Here is a 20,018-nt window from a genome sequence, read left to right as displayed (position 1 = left end):
CCTCATTTTACAGATGAAAACACTGAAGCTGGGGCAATTACATGACATGCCCTAGGACACAGCTGGTAATCAGCTAGAATTCTGTAAGAATCTTATTCAATCACTATACAAAAAGCATTGATCATTCATGTGTCAGGTGTGTCCTCAGGATATAGTAGTGAAGAAAAAAGAATAGGTCCCTGCTGTCATGCAGTTTATATTCTAGACAAGGAGACAAAGTAAACAAGAAAACAGGAATTATGTCAGAGAGCTGGATGGCTACTCAACTCTGGGTAGTCAGAGAAGACAACTTTTCTTTGTAGCTTATTTAATAAGTTTATTATTGTCTTATCTGAAAAATCTTGATAGAAAATTGTGGTTTGGTTTAACTCTCGGCAGCTTGTTCCTGAGCTCTAAGGAAGCTTGCATTCTTCTGAGCTACCCGATCTTTCTTCTGGGCAAGTGACATTTTGGGATGGTCACACCTCTTCTTTGTAACTTCTTTCTTAGGCTTCTTTTCATACACTGGATTCTCTCGTATTGCAGCATGAGCTTTCTTATACATCTCCTCCATGTCTGAAGTTACGTTGTTCTTTATGTACTGAGAGAATTGTTTCTTGTAAGCATCTTCATCTTCTTCAATCAGGTAACGCATGTAATCTGCAACGTTCTGTCCCATGATATGCTTTCGGTGTACCTCAGCACTGAATTCTTTGCTTTCTGAATCATAACCAGGGAACCGTTTGGTACTGTGAGGGATAGACAAGCCTCCATCGACAGCTCCCTTTAGCGCCCCCAAATCTTTATTCCTGATAGTAGTTCTGGCAAGTCCTGTATCCAAGTAACAGGTGAAGGCACCAGGTTGACCATCAATACTTTCCGCATTGATTCATCTCCAGTCACTTCGATTTGGCCTTCATAAATTTTGTCCATACCAAACCTATTAAGAAGCCTGCGGGCCAGCAGCAGGCCAGTACAATATGCTGCAGCATAATTTGTCAGGCCAACCTTCACACCATATTTTGGGAGTTCGTGAGCATAAGCTGCACAAACTATCATATCTCCTTCTATACGGGCATAAGCAATCTGAGAAATGATATCTCTGTTCGTTACATGAACAATCATTCTGTATTTAGGTGTGTTGTACTTATTTTTATCTTGGATTACCAATCGTTTCCGAGCATAGTAGTCAGTTTTGCCCTCTCGCCTTCTTCTGAATCTCACTTGGTATCTCTTGAAGTAGGCCTTGTTCTTGACAACTTTAACAAACCCCATCCTGTGGGACAGAACCCCGATTCTGCGGCTTGCCACAGAGCTGCAGAACCAGCACGGCTCCAGGGGGGAAAAAGCAGAAGACAACTTTTTAAATCTCTGGGCTACCTGGTGGCTCAGACAGTAAAGAATCTGCCTGCCATGCAGGAGACCTGGGTTTGATCCCTGGATTGGGAAGATCCCCTGGAGAAGGGAATGGCAACCCACTCCAGGGTTCTTGCCTGGAGAATCCCATGGACAGAGGAGCCTGGCAGCAGGCTACCATGAGGTCCATGGGGTTGCAAAGAGCTGGACATGAATGAGCAATTAACAACAACCACCTCTACAGATATACCTTTGTTTTATACCTCTGTCCATTTTCCCGGAGTGGAAAAAAGGTAAAATCTTTAGGAGGGTCAGGCTAGTTTTTAGGAGAACAGGAAGAGAGGAAGTCAACAGAAATTTAAAAAAACAAAGACAACAGACAACAAAGACAACAGAAGTGTCTGTCTCACGGCTCTGGAGGCTTCAAGTCTGAAATTAAGCTGTCAGCAGGGCTATGTTCACTCTGAAACCTCAGGGGAGACTTCCTGCCTCTCTCCTAGCTTCTGGTGGTTTGTGGAAATCCTTGGTGGCCCTCAGCTTACAGTAGCAATCTCTGCCTCCATTGTCATATGATATTTGCTCTGCATCTGTCTCTGTCTCTGTGTTTCCTGCTGTTATAAGGACATCAGTCACGTTGGAGTGGGGCCCATGCTTCTCCAGTATAACCTCATAAAAGAGTTGTTTTTAATTTTATTGAAGTATAGTTGATTTACAATGTCGTGTTAATTTCGGCTCACAGCAAAGTGACTCACTTATACATATATATATATATATTATTTGTTGTATTCTTTTTCATTATGACTTATCACAGGATATTGAATCTAGTTCACCATGCTGTACAGTAGGATCTTGTTTATCCATCCTACACATATTAGTTTGCATCTGCTAATCCCATACTCCCAATCCGTCTCTCCCCCATGCCCCCTCCCGCTGGTAACCACAAGTCTGTTCGCCATGCCTGTGGGTCTCTGTTTCATAGATACGTTCACTTGTATCACATTCTAGATTCCACATGTAAGTGACGAAACACGTGAAAGTGTTAGTCACTCAGTCATGTCCATCTCTTCTCGACCCCATGGACTGTAGCCCACCAAGCTCCTCTGTTGGTGGAATTCTCCCAGCAAGAATACTGGAGTGGGTTGCCATTCCTTTCTCCAGGGGATCTTCCTGACCCAGGAATTGAACCCCAGTCTCCTGCATTGCAGGCAGATTCTTTACTGTCTGAGCTTCAGAGACTATATTACCAGTAGGTGTATAAAATGGTGCATCCTCATGAGACAAGTGCTCGGGCCTGGTGCACTGGGAAGACCCAGAGGGATTGGGTAGAGAGGGAGGTGGGAGGGGGGATCGGGATGGGGAATACATGTAAATCCATGGCTGATTCATGTCAATGTATGACAAAACCCACTATAATACTGTAAAGTAATTAGCCTCCAACTAATAAAAATAAATGAAAAAAAAATAAAATGGTGCATCCTCTATAGTAAGCTATTTGGCAATGCCTATGAATTTTAAATGAACACATCCTAAAAAAAATAAAAAATAAAAAAATAAAATAAAATGAACACATCCTTTGGCATACTCTCACTTCTAGGAGAAAGCTGCCTTCCTGGTACCAGAAAAGAGAGGGCATTTTTATCACTGGAGATGGAGACTTTTTATTTGATGATTTATTTATTTTTGGCTGTGCTGAGTCTTTGCACAGGCTTTCTTTAGTTGCGGCAAGCGGGGGCTACTCGTCCTTCCGGTGCAGGGGCTTCTCATTGCAGAGTACAGCCTCCAGGGTGAACAGGTTTCAGAAGTTCCTGGGCTCTAGAGCACAGGCTCAGTAGTTGTGGCCCATGGGCTTAGTTGTTCTGCGTCATGTGGAATCTTCCTGGACCAGGGATCGAACCTGTGTCCTCTACATTGGCAGGCGGATTCTTATCCCCCGTCCCTAGAGATAGGGAATTGACGCTGAGATAAGTCTGCACAAAACAACCTTACTGAAGTAATGCTTCTCTTCCATTATTTTCCCCCATATATTTCCCAGGGCTTCCTTTGTGGCTCAAACACTAAAGAATCTGCCTGCAATGCAGGAGACAGGGGTTCGATCCCAGAGTCAGAAAGATCCACTGGAGAAGGAAATGGCTACCCACTCAGGTATTCTTGCCAGAATTCCATGGACTGAGAAACCTGGTGGGCTACAGTCCATGGGGTTGCAAAGAGTTGGACATAACTGACCGACTAACACTAGTCACTTTCCCAAAATTTACTACCCCTAAAAACCCAACCCCATTTTTCCTTTTTTTCATAGTCATTTCTCCACATTTTTGGCCCTTTGTTAAAATTATAAGCCTCCAATAAGATATAAATATAAAATATAAGCCCCAAAGTTTAATCACTTCTTTGGGGTTTTCATTTCTTTTCCATGAAGCACCAAAGGCCACATAAAAATATTAACTTAAAAAAAATTTTGTATGCTCTTCTGTTAATCTGTCTTTTGCCAGGGTAATGCACAGGCTCCAATAACAGAGCCTAAGAGGGTAGAAAAACATAAGTTTTTCTTCCTCTATGCTGGGTCACATGGTAATTCTATGTTTTAGTTTTCCATGGTGGCTGCAACAGCTTTCGTTCTCAGCAAGGAATACAACAGTTCAATTTCTCCACATCTTTGCCAACATTTCTTTTCTTTTTTTTTTATTATTGCAGTCATGCTAAATGGATATGAGGTGGTATCTCATAGTAGATTTAATTTGCATTTCCCTAGTGATTAGTAATATTAAACATCTTTTTATTTGCTTTTTGACCATTTATGTATCTTCTTTGGGGAAACATCCACTCAAGTCCTTTGCTCATTTTTAATTGGGTTATTTGGTATTTTTGTTGTTGAGTTCCAGGAATTCTTTATGTATTCTGGGTATCAATCCCTTATCAGATATATGATTTCCAAATATTTTCTCCCATTTCTTGAGTTGTCTTTTCACTCTATTGATAGTGTCCTTTGATGCACACAAATTTTCAGATTTGATGAAGTCCAACTTAACAATTTTTTCTTTTGTTACCTGTGTCTTTGGTGTCATATCTTAAGAAATCATTGTCAAATCTGATGTGGTGAAAACTTCTCTTCTCTATATATCTTCTAAGTGTTTAACTGTTTTAATTCTTATTCTGGGTCTTTGATCTGTTTGAGTTGGTTCTATTATGTGGTGTAACGTAAGGGTCCTCCTTTGTTTTCGTACATATTATGGATATCCAGATTTCCCAGCACCACATTTTGAAGACTATTCTTTCCTCATTGAATAGTCTTGGCTCTTTTTGTCTAAAATAGCAATATATTTTAAACAAAACAACAAATGTATTGTCAATATCACATGGCAAAATGATACCACAATGTAGACTAAGGATGTCCTTAATACATTTTTCCTTATAAACAAATTGAGATGGATATATTGCTGGATACATAATATAAAATCACTTTGTATTTACTTGATAACAAGAATATGAACTTGCCCACAGGATTTTGTGTTATAAAACAATGCTTTATACATTTAAAAATAATCCATTGTTTCACTACACTTAACCTAGATTCCATGTTATAAGTTATATCAATAGCACAAATTCATGAGAAACACATAACCAGTGAAGTGCCAGTGCAAGGATATTTCTAGGGAATTATAAAAATACATGATTTAGCAATAAGAGTGTAAAAGTCTCCTATTAGACTCTCAACCTATACACATCTTAAAGTCTAGTTCCCTGAAAATCATGGTCTAAAAATCCTACTGATGTAAGCTAGAATCACAAAAAAACATACAATGAGCAAAGTAAAACACTAAATTGACAACAATGAAGCTAAATTAACAATAATTGACATTTAAAGGAAACACTAAGCCAACTTAATACCTAAGGACCAACCTGAGTCTGCATCCACAGTACTCCCTCAACAAAGCCTTCTATCTGGAAAACCAAAGAATTCCAGCTATCTGAGTGATTGCATTGTGGGGTCTTTGCAAAGCTGTTGACAACTCAACTTCTCAGAACAAAGCTGAATCAATTCCTGTGTAAAAACGAGTTAAGAGTCAATACTCTGGTTTATAAATAGCAAAGATGAGCTACCTTTAATAACTTCTGTTGGTTATTAACAATGTTTAGTGTTACATAAAACTTTACCCCTTAAAAAGTAAAGAAAAAACTCATGAATTTTTTTAATGTAGGAGCCACGGACTTTGAAGTTTTGGGTTAGTGGACAGCCCCTTAGGAGGTGCATTCAGAGAATAAATCTAATGCCAAGAAGGGTGTGTTAAATGAGGGGAGGGGAGGGAGTGGAGGACTAGAAAACAAAGTTGACTCCAGAGACCCTTGGAGAAAGATAAAAGTGGCCAAGATTTTCTCAGTAAAAAAGCAGAGCTCTCTTGAGCTAAGCTGGAAAGAATGTGAAGGCTAGGCGAGGCTGAGAATTATAAAGAGCAATGTGCTAATAAGTATTGTGCCCTTTAGAATTCAGAGAAGTTGGAAAAGCATTTTTGGTCCTTTAGGAATTTTCCCAGAGCTGATGGGAGGGGATTGGTTTATGTTTAAAGTCAATTCAAGTGATAGTATAGTTCTACATTTATTCTTTAACCTTTATTCTTTCTTAAGCCCTTTTACATAACTGATCTCAGGATTGACAGCCCCCAACAGCGTTAGGAATTTTGGAGAGGGAGTTCTGGAGAGATCACAGTAGGCTGGAATGGCCAGAAAGTGTTTGGATGAAGAAGTAAGGTTGCAGTTGAGCCCTGAGCTGGGTTTACAAAATAGGGTGTGTTAAGAGGCTTTGAGATATAAAGAAATTTTTCTCCAATTACAAAAAAAAAAAAGACTCTCTGAGAGGGTGAAATCGACTGAATTGGAGGTGAGTCCCAAAGAAGGTACAGATGCAGGTGGAAGAAGGTGTGGCAAGTTCAACTTTAGGTTCTTTAAAACTCAGAATCCTTGAGAGTTTGGGAGGACAGGAAAGTGCCAGGTTTTGAAAAGACCACACATTAGCAATCATCACTCTCAACTTCAGTCTCCTCTTATTCATTCTGTCCACAGTTTCAAGCAATCTTTGTCCTAACAAAATTTCATTTGTGTAACTTCCTTCAAAAGCTACCTCTGCATGCCTACATCATGAAATTGAAAAATTCCAGCACGCACAGCACACCCCACTGTCTGCTTCGAACCCCATCCCAATGGTGCGAAAGTGGGGTGGCATTAGAGGCTGTCCACTTCAGGGAGGCAGGCTTTTGTATATGTTCTCCCTTATTTCTAGAATACCCCCTTAATACTCTAGCTAGGGTTCTTTCAATATTCAAATATGTTTGCCTTTTAGGTGCCAGGCATTCTGCTCAGCCATGGAAATACAAGGATGTATACCATGTCAAAATTATATAACTTAAAAGCCAAATAGTCCTAAACATAAAGGTAATTAAAAGTTTCTTAAGTGGACTCTATCACTTAATATACGAATCATCTTGAAATTTTTTTCAGAAAATAAATGTAAAAATACCAATTCTTTATGACTGAAATGAATATTCCAACCCATAAGTAAGTTTGTACCTCCTGTTGTTTATTTTACATATATAAATTAAATATTATATACACTGATGAAATATGATGAACTCCCAAAAGAGAGATGTTCATATGAAAAGCAAGTTAATTGTTAGAAGACTCAAGAAAGATGTTGCTTCCAAACATTTGCTGTCAAGTTAGACATGGTAGAGACAGATGTAAAAGATTAGAAGGAAAAAAATACAAAAACCCAGAATGCTTCTATTCTCAGATTGCTTCCCAATTACCTTTAATTTCTCACTCAATTTTAAAGAAACTAAAACTAGAAATCATAGATAGTTTATGAAACAGTACAAGTGGCAATATCAAATTTGGGTATAACACAAAGTTTGCCACCACCAATTCCACTGTCAGAAGTTCAGACAGTTCACTAGAAACTTGCCTTCCTGGAGAAGGAAATGGCAACCCACTCCAGTATTCTTGCCTGGAAAAGTCCATGGACAGAGGAGCCTGGCGGGCTGCAGTCCATGGGGTTACATGACTGACCGTGTGTGCACGAGGGTGGAGGGAGATGGGTTGGTAGAAGTAAACTGGTAGAACTAAAAAAAAAAAAGAAAGAAACTTCCCTTCCAACTGTGAGATTCCAAGGTGCTGAGGGCATTTCAAGGTACTTAAACTCAACAGGTGTATTATAAAATTAGCAGAAGATACAAGAGACGTGGGTTTGATCCCTGGGTTGGAAAGACCCCCTAGAGTAGGACATGACAATCGACTCCAGTATTCTTGCTTGGAAATCCTATGGACAGAGGAGTCTGGTGGGCAAAGAGTTGGATGTGACTGAGTGACTAAGCACACACACACATCTTTTATTAAGTAAGTAGTTATATGATTTATAAGATATGAGTTATTTGAGGACTGAGACCATCAGTCAGAACATCCTTGGTTGCAAGTGACAGAAACTGAATTCAAACTAGCTCATGTATAAAAGGGAATCTAGTGACTCAGAGAACTGAAAAGTCCAGAGGTTGACTAGGCCTCGGGGCTCCATCTCGGCCCATCTCTCCTTTTTACTCTCCTACTCACGCATATTCAGTTGGTTCAGTTCAGTCACTCAGTCGTGTCTGACTCTTTGCGACCCCATGAATTGCAGCACGGCAAGCCTCCCTGTCCATCACCAACTCCCGGAGATTACTCAAACTCATGCCCATCGAGTCCATCTCATCCTCTGTTGTCCCCTTCTCCTCCTGCCCCCAATCCCTCCCAGCATCAGGGTCTTTTCCAATGAGCCAACTCTTCGCATCAGGTGGCCAAAGTACTGGAGTTTCAGCTTCAGCATCAGTCCTTCCAATGAACACCCAGGACTGATCTCCTTTAGGAGGGACTGGTTGGATCTCCTTGCAGTCCAAGGGACTCTCAAGAGTCTTCTCCAACACCACAGTTCAAAAGCATCAATTTTTTGGCGTTCAGCTTTCTTCACAGTCCAACTCTCACATCCATACATGACCACTGGAAAAACCATAGCCTTGTCTAGATGGACCTTTGTTGGCAAAGTAATGTCTCTGCTTTTTAATATGCTGTCTAGGTTGGTCATCACTTTCCTCCCAAGGAGTAAGCGTCTTTTAATTTCATGGCTGCAATCACGCATATTAGTCTCATGTTTTCATTCTTACACTCCCTCTGTGTAACTGAGGAAGAAGACGCTGCTCCAGCATGCAGCATGGTTATATCTAGGGAACCCAAGAAGAGGCTATCTATCAGCAATCTTCAATCGCATGTCTGAGAAGCCTCTGATAGGTTGTGATTTAGGTCATGTGTCCACTGCTGAACCAATCACCACATCTAGCCAGCTAGCCTGGACTGCGTCCCCACCGTTGTGGGGATGGGAGGGCATCGTGACTGACAACCCCATCAGACCTCATGAAGTCGGGGAAAGGACAAATCTTCAAAGAAAAAGCTGTGTGCTCTTAATAGAAGCTAGACATGCAAAAGCAACAGATGCCCAAAGTATAGACCATGCCGTAATTATTCTTGTGTTCTCCCTAAGACCAGCACACAGATGGACATGGGTTTCAGGGAGCTCCGAGAGTTGGTGAAGGACAGGGAAGCCTGGTGTGCTGCAGTCTATGGGGCTGCAAAGAGTTGGACACAACTGAGTGACTGACCTGAACTGAACTGAAGCATGCAGAAGAGGCTTGGCTTTAAATATAGAGTGAATAACTACTGATGGCACTTCATGCTTCCAAAGCATTTCCACAGACATCATTTTATTGTCAGTGGTAACAACAGATTAAATAACTTGCTTAAAGTTACACAACTGGTCTGACAGAGTGGAGTTTATAACTGCATCTCCCTGCTTCCAATCCAATTCCCTTAGGAAGTCTTCCCTTTTCTTCTCTCTTGATGCCAGGACTGATGTGAAAGTGGAAGGAAGGAGGAAATTCCATGGTGGCCCAGTGGTCAAGATGTGGGCTTTCACTGCCGTGGACCTGGGTTCTATCTCTGGTTGGGGAATGATTTAGAAAGATCCCACAAGCTGCACAGTTCGCAACCCCCCCCCGCCAAAAAAAAATCAGAAGGAAAGAAGACAGAGACATTTTGGTTATGATTTTACTACTTCTCAGAAAGTTTGATAAAGTTTTGTCCCTAGAAGGCTATGATGGTGGTGGGTGACTAGTAGGTTGCCTCTGTCTTTCCGACTCATTACAGGTATACGTAATGCATGGCTGTCATCACTATTTGGACTTAATTCATGGAGTTGTGGAATCTACCAGGGAAATCTCACATGTTTTTGTTTTGAAAGCTAATATCTATCCTTCTGTTTGACAGTACTTTAATGTGCTAATACTCACAAGATGAAGATGGTTCTTAAAGGTAGTATAGTATACTACAGGTCATGTAGGGATATAGAGGCAAGCTGTTTGAATCTCGGGTCTGTTACTTGTAACCCTGGGCAACCTGGATAACCTCCATAAGCCTTAGTCTCCTACAAAATAGGGTGATACTAGCATATGTCTACTAGACCTGCTCCACGGGGTTGTAAAGATTAAATACAGTCATATTTGTAAAAGTGCCCTGGTAAAGTGTCCTTAAGGGTTCCATGAAATTTTTAAGCTATCAATCTTACATTATTATGTCTTATTTTAACAACAAACGTTAGTGCAGGCATTATCTCCTACCTGTATAACCAGCCTGTGGTCACAGAAAAATACAGAGTCTACTTCCTCTTGTAGGCACATGGAAGACTGGCTGGGTGAAACCATATGTCTAGTTTTGGCAATATGTTCTTAATGGAAGTGACCTGCATCACTTGCCAGTCAGAACATGTAACTGCCAGTGTGAGACACTCCAGAACTTTCTTTTCCCTTACTGTGTCTGGTGATATGAGAAATAGTGGCTTCTCTGACTCCTGGTTCCTAGAGTAAGAAAATTGTGAAGCAAAGTCCCTAGCCACCTCTCTTTAGACATGCAGCATGAGCAAAAACAAATTTTTGTTGTTACAAATACACTACAATTTTTTTAGGTTTTTGTTATGTCAGCATAATCTAGCCTATCTCAGCTAAATCTCCGTGATTGGCCTGGCCATTTTGGACATGGATGTTTTCATTTTTGTCACTGAAGCTTTCTGACAGTATCTCTTTAGTAAAAGAAGAAGAAATGAATCTTGCCAAGTAATGGTTTTAAAACTTCCCATTGATTGAGTTCTCCCTTAACTGAAAATGAGGACCTTCATCCTTTCATTGATATAGAAGGCCACAGAGCCATGGCATCAAAAGATCTTGGTCTGGAAACTTCCCTGGTGGCCCAGTGGTTAAGAATCCTCCTGCCACTGCAGAGGACACGGGTTGGACCCCTTATTCAGGAAGATCGCACATACTGCGGAGCAACTAAGCCCCTGTGTCACAACCACAGAAGCCCATGAGCCTAGAGCCTGTGCTCTGCAACAATAGACGCTATTGGATTGAGAAGCCTGAGCACCACAGCTAGAGAGTAACCTCCCTCTCGCTGCAACTAGAGAAAGCTCACGTGGAGCGACAAAGATCAGCACAGCCAAAAAGAAAGAAAGTAAGAAATATTTCTTTAAAAAAAAAAAAAGATTCTTGTTTGAGTCCCAAATTCAGTATTGACCAGATCTGTGACTTTAAACAAGTCACTAAACCTCAAAATGAGGCTTAATTCTCATTTATTAAACGGGGGTGATGATTATACGCTTCTTTAAAGGGTTGTTTATAAAGTAACTAGCCTTTATCCCATCACTAAAGAAATTTTATTCTGAAAGAGATGGGAATACCAGACCACCTGACCTGCCTCTTGAGAAACCTATATGCAGGTCAGGAAGCAACAGTTAGAACTGGACATGAAACAACAGACTGGTTCCAAATAGGAAAAGGAGTATGTCAAGGCTGTATATTGTCACCCTGCTTATTTAACTTATGTGCAGAGTACATGATGAGAAACTCTGGGCTGGAAGAAGCACAAGCTGGAATCAAGATTGCTGGGAGAAATATCAATAACCTCAGATATGCAGATAACACCACCCTTATGGCAGAAAGTGAAGAGGAACTAAAGAGCCTCTTGGTGAAAGTGAAAGAGGAGAGTGGAAAACTTGGCTTAACACTCAGCATTCAGAAAACTAAGATCATGGCATCTGGTCCCATCACTTCATGGGAAATAGAGAAACAGTGAAAACAGTGTCAGACTTTATTTTCTTGGGCTCCAAAATCACTGCAGATGGTGACTGCAGCCATGAAATTAAAAGACACTCACTCCTTGGAAGGACAGTTATAACCAACCTAGATAGCATATTAAAAAGCAGAGACATCACTTTGCTAACAAAGATCCATCTAGTCAAGGCTCTGGTTTTTCCAGTGGTCATGTATGGATTTGAGAGTTGGACTGTGATTTCTTCACAGAAATTTTGGCTGAGCACCGAAGAATTGATGCTTTTGAACTGTGGTGTTGGAGAAGACTCTTGAGAGTCCCTTGGATTGCAAGGAGATCCAACCAGTCCATCCTAAAGGAGATCAGTCCTGGGTGTTTATTGGAAGGACTGATGCTGAAGCTGAAACTCCAGTACTTTGGCCACCTCAGGCGAAGAGTTGACTCATTGGAAAAGACCCTGATGCTGGGAGGGATTAGGGGCAGGAATAGAAGGGGATGACAGAGGATGAGATGGCTGGATAGCATCACCGACTTGATGAACATGAGTTTGAGTAGACTCCGGGAGTTGGTGATAGACAGGGAGGCCTGATGTGCTGCGATTCATGGGGTTGCAAAGAGTCGGACACAACTGAGCGACTGAACTGAACTGTGGTCCATGTGATCAGTTTGGTTAGTGTTCTGTGATTGTGATTTTCATTCTGTCTGCCCTCTGATGGAGAAGGATAAGAGGCTTATGGAAGCTTCCTAACTGGAGAGACTGACTGAGGGGGAAACTGGATCTTGTTCTGATGGGTGGGGCTATTTTCAGTAAATCTTTAATCCAATTTTCTGTTGATGGGCGTGGCTGTGTTCCCTCCCTGAATCTGGAAATCTCAGCAGTGGCCACAAGACTGGGAAAGGTCAGTTTTCTTTTCAATCCCAAGGAAAGACAATGCCAAGGGATGTTCATACTACTGCACAATTGCACTCATCTCACATGCTAGCAAAGTACTGCTCAAAATTCTTCAAGCCAGGTTTCAACAGTACGTGAACCGTGAACTTCCAGATATTCAAGCTGGATTTAGAAAAGGCAGAGGAACCAGAGATCAAATTGCCAACATCTATTGGATCATAGAAAAAACAAGAGAGTTCCAGAAAAACATCTACATTTGTTTTACTGACTACACGAAAACCTTTGACTGTGTGGATCACAACAAATTGGAAAATTCTGAAAGAGATGGGAATATCAAACCACCTGACCTGCCTCCTGAGAAATCTGTATGCAGATCAAGAAACAACAGTTAGAACTGGACATGGAACAACAGACTGGTTCCAAATCGGGAAAGGAGTATGTCAAGGCTGTGTATTGTCACCCTGCTTATTTAACTTATATGCAGAGTACATTATGAGAAACGCTGGGCTGGAAGAAGCACAAGCTGGAATCAAGATTGCTGGGAGAAATATCAATAACCTCAGATATGCAGATGACACCACCCTTATGGCAGAAAGTGAAGAAGCACTAAAAAGCCTCTTGGTGAAAGTGAAAGAGGAGAGTGAAAAAGTTGGCTTAAAGCTCAACATTCAGAAAACTAAGATCATGGCATCCTGTCCCATCACCTCATGGCAAATAGATGGGGAAACAACGGAAACAGTGAGAGACTATTTTTTTTTGGCTCCAAAATCACTGCAGATGATGAATGCAGCCATGAAATTAAAAGAGGCTTGCTCCTTGGAAGAAAAGCCATGACCAACCTAGACTGCATATTAGAAAGCAGAAACGTTACTTTACCAACAAAGGTCCATCTAGTCAAAGCTATGGTTTTTCCAGTAGTCATGTATGGATGTGAGAGTTGGACTATAAAGAGAGCTGAGCGCTGAAGAATTGATGCTTTTGAACTGTGGTGTTGGAGAAGACTCTTGAGATTCCTTTGGACTGCAAGGAGATCCAACCAGTCCAACCTAAAGGAAATCAGTCCTGAATATTCATTGGAAGGGTTGATGCTGAAGCTGAAACTCCAATACTTTGTCACCTGATGTGAAGAACTGACTCATTGGAAAAGACCTTGATGCTGGGAAAGATTAAAGGCTTGAGGAGAAGGGGGATGACAGAGGATGAGGTGGTTGGATGGCATCACCAACACGATGGACATGAGTTTGAGTAGGCTCTGGGAGTTGGTGATGGACAGGGAAGCCTGGCATGCTGCAGTCCATGGGGTCACAAAGAGTCGGACATGACTAAGTGACTGAACTTAGAACTTATTAGAAATAATTGACATACATCACTGTGCATGTCTAAGGCACACAGCATAATGGTTTGATTTATGTGTATTATTAAATGGTTACCTGCCACAATAGGTTCAGTTAGCATCCATCTTCTCATACAGAGAAAATAAAAAGAAAGAGGAAAGGAAAAAGGTTTTCTTCTTGTGGTGAGAACCCAGAATTTACTCCCAACGTTCCCACCTATCACAGAGCAGTGTTGGCGATAGTTGTCATTCTATGCATTTCATCCCTAGTACTTATTACCTTATACCTGGGAGAGTGTACCTTTTGTGTCTTCCTCCAATTCCCCCTCCTCTTCCTCTCCACCTCTGGAAACCACAAAACTGATATTTTTTTCTATGAGGTATTTTTTTTTATTTTTCCTTAGATTCTACAAATAAGTGAGATCATACAGTATCTGTCTTTCTCTGTCTGACTTATTTCACTTAGCATAATGTCTTTAAGCCTCATCCATATTGTTGCAAGTGATAGGATTTTATGGCTGAATGATATTCCATTGTGTATATACACCACATTTTATTTATCCATTCATTAGTTGATGGACACTTAGGTTTTTTCCTATGTCTTTGGCTATTGTGAATAATGCTATTATGAACTTGGAGGTACAGATATCTATTTAAATTAGTGTTTTTGTTTCTTTTCAGTATATTCCCAGAAGTGGAATTGCTAGATCATATGGTAGTTCTTGGGGTTTCCTGTTGGCTCAGATGGTAAAGAATCTGCCTGCACAACTTAGCAACCAAACAACAACAGCTGTGTATTTGAAGCAATGTTGTTATTGTTGTTTTATCATCTATAAAACCCAGTTTCTTAACTATAAAATGTGCATACTCTTTAAAACATATAATATTTTAGTGACAGAGAAGTTACTCAACAAATATATATTCTATTTATTTATTTTTTTACAATGTACAAAGTGTACAGGAGCACAGAAAGGAAGCAAGTTATCTGCTTGCAGCATCAGACTAGTTTCCTGAATCGCAAGTTTGATAACAAACACGGTTTTCGGATGATTATGGATATTTGGAATAAAATCTACTTATTTCTGTTAAAGGCTGTATTCTATTTACTTCCTTTAGATGAAAACAGCCAAATTGCTACTGGAAATTCTTAAAGCTCAAAGCAACTTTGATTCTTTCAAGAGCAGCTACAATGACCTAATATCATGCATAACTCCTCTTGTACAGAAAGGAACAAATATTTGATATTCATCTTCATTGTTTGCAGTGGGTTGGTTTCCTGTTATTTTTTTCCCTCTGTCTAGAGGAAGGGAGTAAAGGAAACTTCCTTATTAACCTACTAATGTAAGGAACATGTTTGAAAAAAATAACCACAGGCGGCAAGAGTAGTTTCTCATCCAGATTATGACCAGCATAATCAACTCCAATATACTTAAGTATAGTTTATTGAGAGATTGACTGTTGTTCACTTACTCAATTAAAGCAACAAAAGTTCCAAGTACCAGAAGGACGGGCTTACAGGGAGCCCAGGCAAATCACAAGGAGAGCTTATCCTCAGAGAGCATTTAGTCTAGAAGGGCCCACACACTTAACCCGAGTTAGACAATGATTTAACATTGGACAGTCAAAAGATTGAGGTAAATTGTTTTTGGAATATGTAAGGAATTGGGAGAAGTCACTTCTTAGAGAAGAAGTTAAAGAAGGTTTTAATAGAAGAGTTCACTCTTGAACTACTGGTAATATTTTAGTAATGAACCTGCAGACACAGGGTGGATGGGGAACATTCCAGGCATAGGAATTAGTGTGAGCAAAGGGCAAGCCACAGAGACAAGGGCGGGAGGGGCATGTGGGCAGCCAGGTGAGCAGTTCCACCTGGCTGGCAAAGAAAGTGTTCTTATCTCTACCTCTCGTCCAGCACTTATCTGTCCTCTTATTATTTTTTGTTTGCATAAGTATACACTTCATCTCCTAGACTATGTGAGGGAAGACTGCCCTATAACAGTGTGCCTTGATTTCTTCCCACATCACTTACCTTCCTTAATAAAGAAACAAGCAATACGTACATTGTGCAGGGGAGGACATTGGTTGACTCCTTAAAGGCAAAACAGAAAGAAATCACATCACAAAATTCTTTTCTAATGTAAGGTCAATATTTTAATGAATTAGAATGTTTTCCACCTTCTTTTTGATCATACTTTAACATTCTTGGGGTTTTTTTTTTTTTCTTCAGAGTCCCAGATGTTGTTTGTGGGGTTTTGACGTTGTTTCTTTGGCCACATTGCCCGCATGTGGGATCCGAATTCCCCAACCAGATTTCAAACCCATGCTCCCTACGGTAGAAGTGCAGAGCTCTAACCACTGGACCACCAGGGAATTCTCTAGATAGTATCGATACTAGTATTTGATAGTACTAGAAAAAAATATTATGCACCTGAGACAAGTGCTCAGGGCTGGTGCACTGGGAAGACCCAGAGGGATGGATGGAGAGGGAGGTGGGAGGGGGGATCGGGATAGGGAACACATGTAGATCCCTGGCTGATTCATATCAATGTATGGCAAAAACCACTACAATGTTGTAAAATAATTAGCCTCCAACTAATAAAAACAAATGAAAAAAAAAATATTATGCACCAACTGATGCAATACCTGAGTCAAGCCAGAATCAGCAATGGGCACTAAAAGCTTTCAGTGGATAAAACGTTGTTGGAGAATAAGACAGTCACAAAGAATCAAAGTATTCACCCCTCCACCACATACAGAATACTTACAAATTATAAATGGAAAAGGGAGACATGGAAGGTACCACCTGATTCAAACTGAGCATCACCCATCCTGGGACAGCTTGATAGTGTCAGTCTCTGGACATAATGAACTGTGAACTCCACAACATTGCCAAGATGGTATACTTGCGAACAGTGCTTCTTCCAAATCTGATAGGGGTGGAGAGCCCACAAATCCAAACTGTAAGACATTCAACAGGACAACTAGACCACATTCTTTTTAAAAAGACAAGGTCATGAAAGATAAAAATGGCATTGGTACTGTTCAAGAATTAAGGAGACTAAAGAGACATGACAGTGAAATGCAAGGTATGATCCTTGATGGGCTCCTGGATTAAAATAAAACAACAAACTATAAAAGACATTTTTGATACAATTGGAGCAATGGGAATATGTCCTGCATATTAGATAAGATTATGTATTAATGTTCATTTGTGGGTATATGTTAATTGTATGATAGTTGTTAAGGAGCAAATGTATCCCTCTCCCAAATTCATATGTTGAAATCTTAACCCCCAATGCAATAGTGTTAGGAGATGGGGCCTTTGGGGAGGTGATAAGGTCATGAAGATGGAGTCCTCGTGAAAGCACACTAACAAAAGAGCCCTCTTGCCCTCTTCTCCATATAAAAAGGGGGTTCTCACCAGAACCTGACCATGCCGGCTGGCATCCTGATCTCAGACTCCTGACCTCCAGAATTGTGAGAAATAAATTTCTATTGTTTATAAACCATCAGGTTTATGGTACTTGGTTGAAGCAGCACAAACCAAGACAGTTGTTGAATCGGAAAATGGCTTTGTTCTTAGGAGACAGGTGCTGAAGTATGTAGGGGTGAAGTGTCATTAAGTCGGCAGATTACTTTTATTTATTTATTCTTGGCTATGCTGGCTCTTCATTGCTGAGCGAGTGCCTTTCTCTAGTTGTGGGGGCTACTCTTCACTGTGGTGCTCAGGTTTCTAAATGTGGTGGCTTCTCTTGTTGCAGAGCCCAGGTTCTAGGCACATGGGCTTCAGTAGTTGCAGCTCATGGGCTCTAGAGCACAGGCTCAGTAGTTGTGGCACACAGGTTTTAGTTCCTTCTCATCACATGGAATCCTCCTGGACCAGGGATCAGACTTGTGTCCCCTGAATCGGCAGGCGGATTCTCACCCACTTCCCCCACCAGGGAAGTCCTGCAAATTAGCTTTAAATGGCCAAACCAAATATAAAAGTATAAATTTTTGTGTATAAATGGTTGAGCAAGTTATATATATATATTATATATACATATAATATACTCATATATATATATATTTTATACAATATATAAAAAGAAACCTGAGCACCACAGTGAATGACACTTCACCCTACATACTTCAGCACCTCTCTCCTAAGATCAAAGCCATTTTCCGATTCAACAACTGTCTTGGTTTGTGCTGCTTTTATATAATATATATATTCATTTTGTGTCTGTTGTGGCTGTAGGGGAAGCAAGCAAACAAATAGGAACAGTGTTAACAGTCTGTATATTTACGGGAAGAACATAATTTAGTGTGCCATTTTCTCAACTTTTCTACAGTGAAAATTTCCAACATAGTAAGTTAGGGGAAAATGAAATATCTTTTCCCTAATTGTAAAAAATAATACAGGCTTTGTATAAACAACAAGATTTTACTGTATAGCACAGGGAACTACATTCAATACCCTGTGATAAATTATAACAGAAAAGAATCCACAAAAGAATGTGTGTATATATGTCTAACAGAGTCACTTTGCTGTGCAGTAATTAACACAACATTGTAATCCAACCAGTGTTCTTGTTCAGCCACTAAACGGTGTCCGACACTTTGTGACCCCATGGACATTAACCCACCAGTCTCCTCCGCTCGTGGGATTTTCCAGGCAAGAATGTTCAAGTGGGTTACCATTTCTTTCTCCAGGGTCTCTTCTCAATCCAGAGATCGAACCTCAGTCTCCTACATTGGCAGGCAGATTCTTTACCGCTGAGTCACCAGGGAAGCCCAGTTCAACTATACATCAATAAAAAAAATTTAAAAAAACCAAGTTTGTTCAATAAGAAATTCTTTAAAAATAAATAGAAAAAGCAAGAAAAGTAAGTAATTGCATGATTGTGGTAGTGCTTCTCTAACCCTCTCCTTTTCAGTCCCTCTGCATCTGGAACTTCTTAGGTACAGAGGCCAACCTTTCTAATTAAGATTCATGTAGGAAGAGGAATAGGAGTGGTTTACGTTTCTCAAAGATCGTATCAATTGAGTTTCAGATCACCCTGGCTCTCTTTCTCAGGTTTAATCCTTTCCACTTAGAAATTACAAACTTGAAAGACAAATACTCAAGAGTTACCACAAATTATTTTAAAAAACAGGAAAATGCTGAGTTTGACACAAAATCCTATGCAATTCAAAATATAAATTTGTCACCATAGAATGCCTAAAACCCCCCCACCCCCAACCAGAGCCTTCTGGCTGCATTTAGAAGAAAATGAACATTCAGGTGGCACGGCATCCGGGCTCTGACTTCTGTCTTCCTCAGGCTTCATCTCCCACTCTCTCCCCTTCTTCTGGCCTCCAAAACAGCCCTAGATTTTGCCCTAGGATGTTCTTGGCCCAGATCTCTGCATGGCTGGCTCCTTCTCTTCATTCAAACCTCAGTGCAAATGTCACTTCTTCAGAGCAGCAGCCCAGAACCACTCTGTCCTGGGCAGCTCCTCCCCGCTGCCTCTCTCGGCTCTCTCTGTCCCCTTATCCTGTTTCCTTTCCTCAAGCCACTCGTCACCAGCTGACCTTATCTTGTTCATTTCCAGTTTAGTCATCATCATCGCATGTCTTTTCCCAACTAGAGTATAAACCTCCATAAGGGACTCTGTCTGTCCTGTGTCCACTGTATCTCCAAGGCTTAGAACAGGATCTGGTACATAGGAGATATTGAGTAAATATATTTAAATATATATATTTATTTATTTGTGGTGGCACTGGGTCTTCGTTGCTCCATGCGGGCTTTATCTAGTTGTCCTGACCGGTGGTTGTTGCGATGTGTGGGCCCTAGAGTGCAGGCTCAGCTGCGGGGCACGGGCTTAGCCGCCCCGCGGCATGAGGAATCTTCCCTGGCCAAGGTTCAAACCCGTGTCCCCAGCGCTGGCAGGTGGATTCGTAACCACTGGGCCACCAGGGAAGTCCAAATAAGTGTTTTTTGACTGAATAAATATTTCTTTAGGTATGCAGTTGACACTTGTGCCCCATAGACCACACCCTGTGTGTGTAGCATCAACATTTCAGGAGCTGTAGTGAGTCCCCTATACAGGCTCCAGAAATTTCTCCTAAAGAAATTTCAAATAAAGGGAGTTCCCTGGTGGTCCTGACGTTTAGGACTCAGTAAGTGCTGTGGTCTGGGTCCAATCTCTGGTCCGGGAACTAAGATCTTGCAAGTGACTCGGTGCAGCCAAAAAAATAAGATAAAATAAATTTAAGAAAAATAAAGCAAGAAATTCCAAATAACATTAGAAAAACTGTCATGTG

At 40.8% G+C, this 20,018-nt stretch overlaps 1 pseudogene across 1 annotated transcript; it reads right to left on the bottom strand.

Moving 5' to 3' along the window:
- Positions 1 to 349: 349 nt before the first annotated feature.
- LOC122683836 lies at positions 350 to 18,842 on the bottom strand (annotated as a pseudogene). Its single transcript, XR_006337836.1, has 2 exons — positions 18,836 to 18,842; positions 350 to 1,276 (listed from the first exon to the last, which is right to left on the bottom strand). The product of XR_006337836.1 is annotated as a 60S ribosomal protein L5-like (transcript).
- Between the last annotated feature and the right edge of the window lie 1,176 nt (positions 18,843 to 20,018).

Source organism: Cervus elaphus, chromosome 25, assembly GCF_910594005.1.
Source record: "Cervus elaphus chromosome 25, mCerEla1.1, whole genome shotgun sequence".
Taxonomy (NCBI): Eukaryota; Metazoa; Chordata; class Mammalia; order Artiodactyla; family Cervidae; genus Cervus; species Cervus elaphus.
Note: the sequence above shows the minus strand (reverse complement) of the source record. Positions and strands in the feature narration are given on the sequence as shown.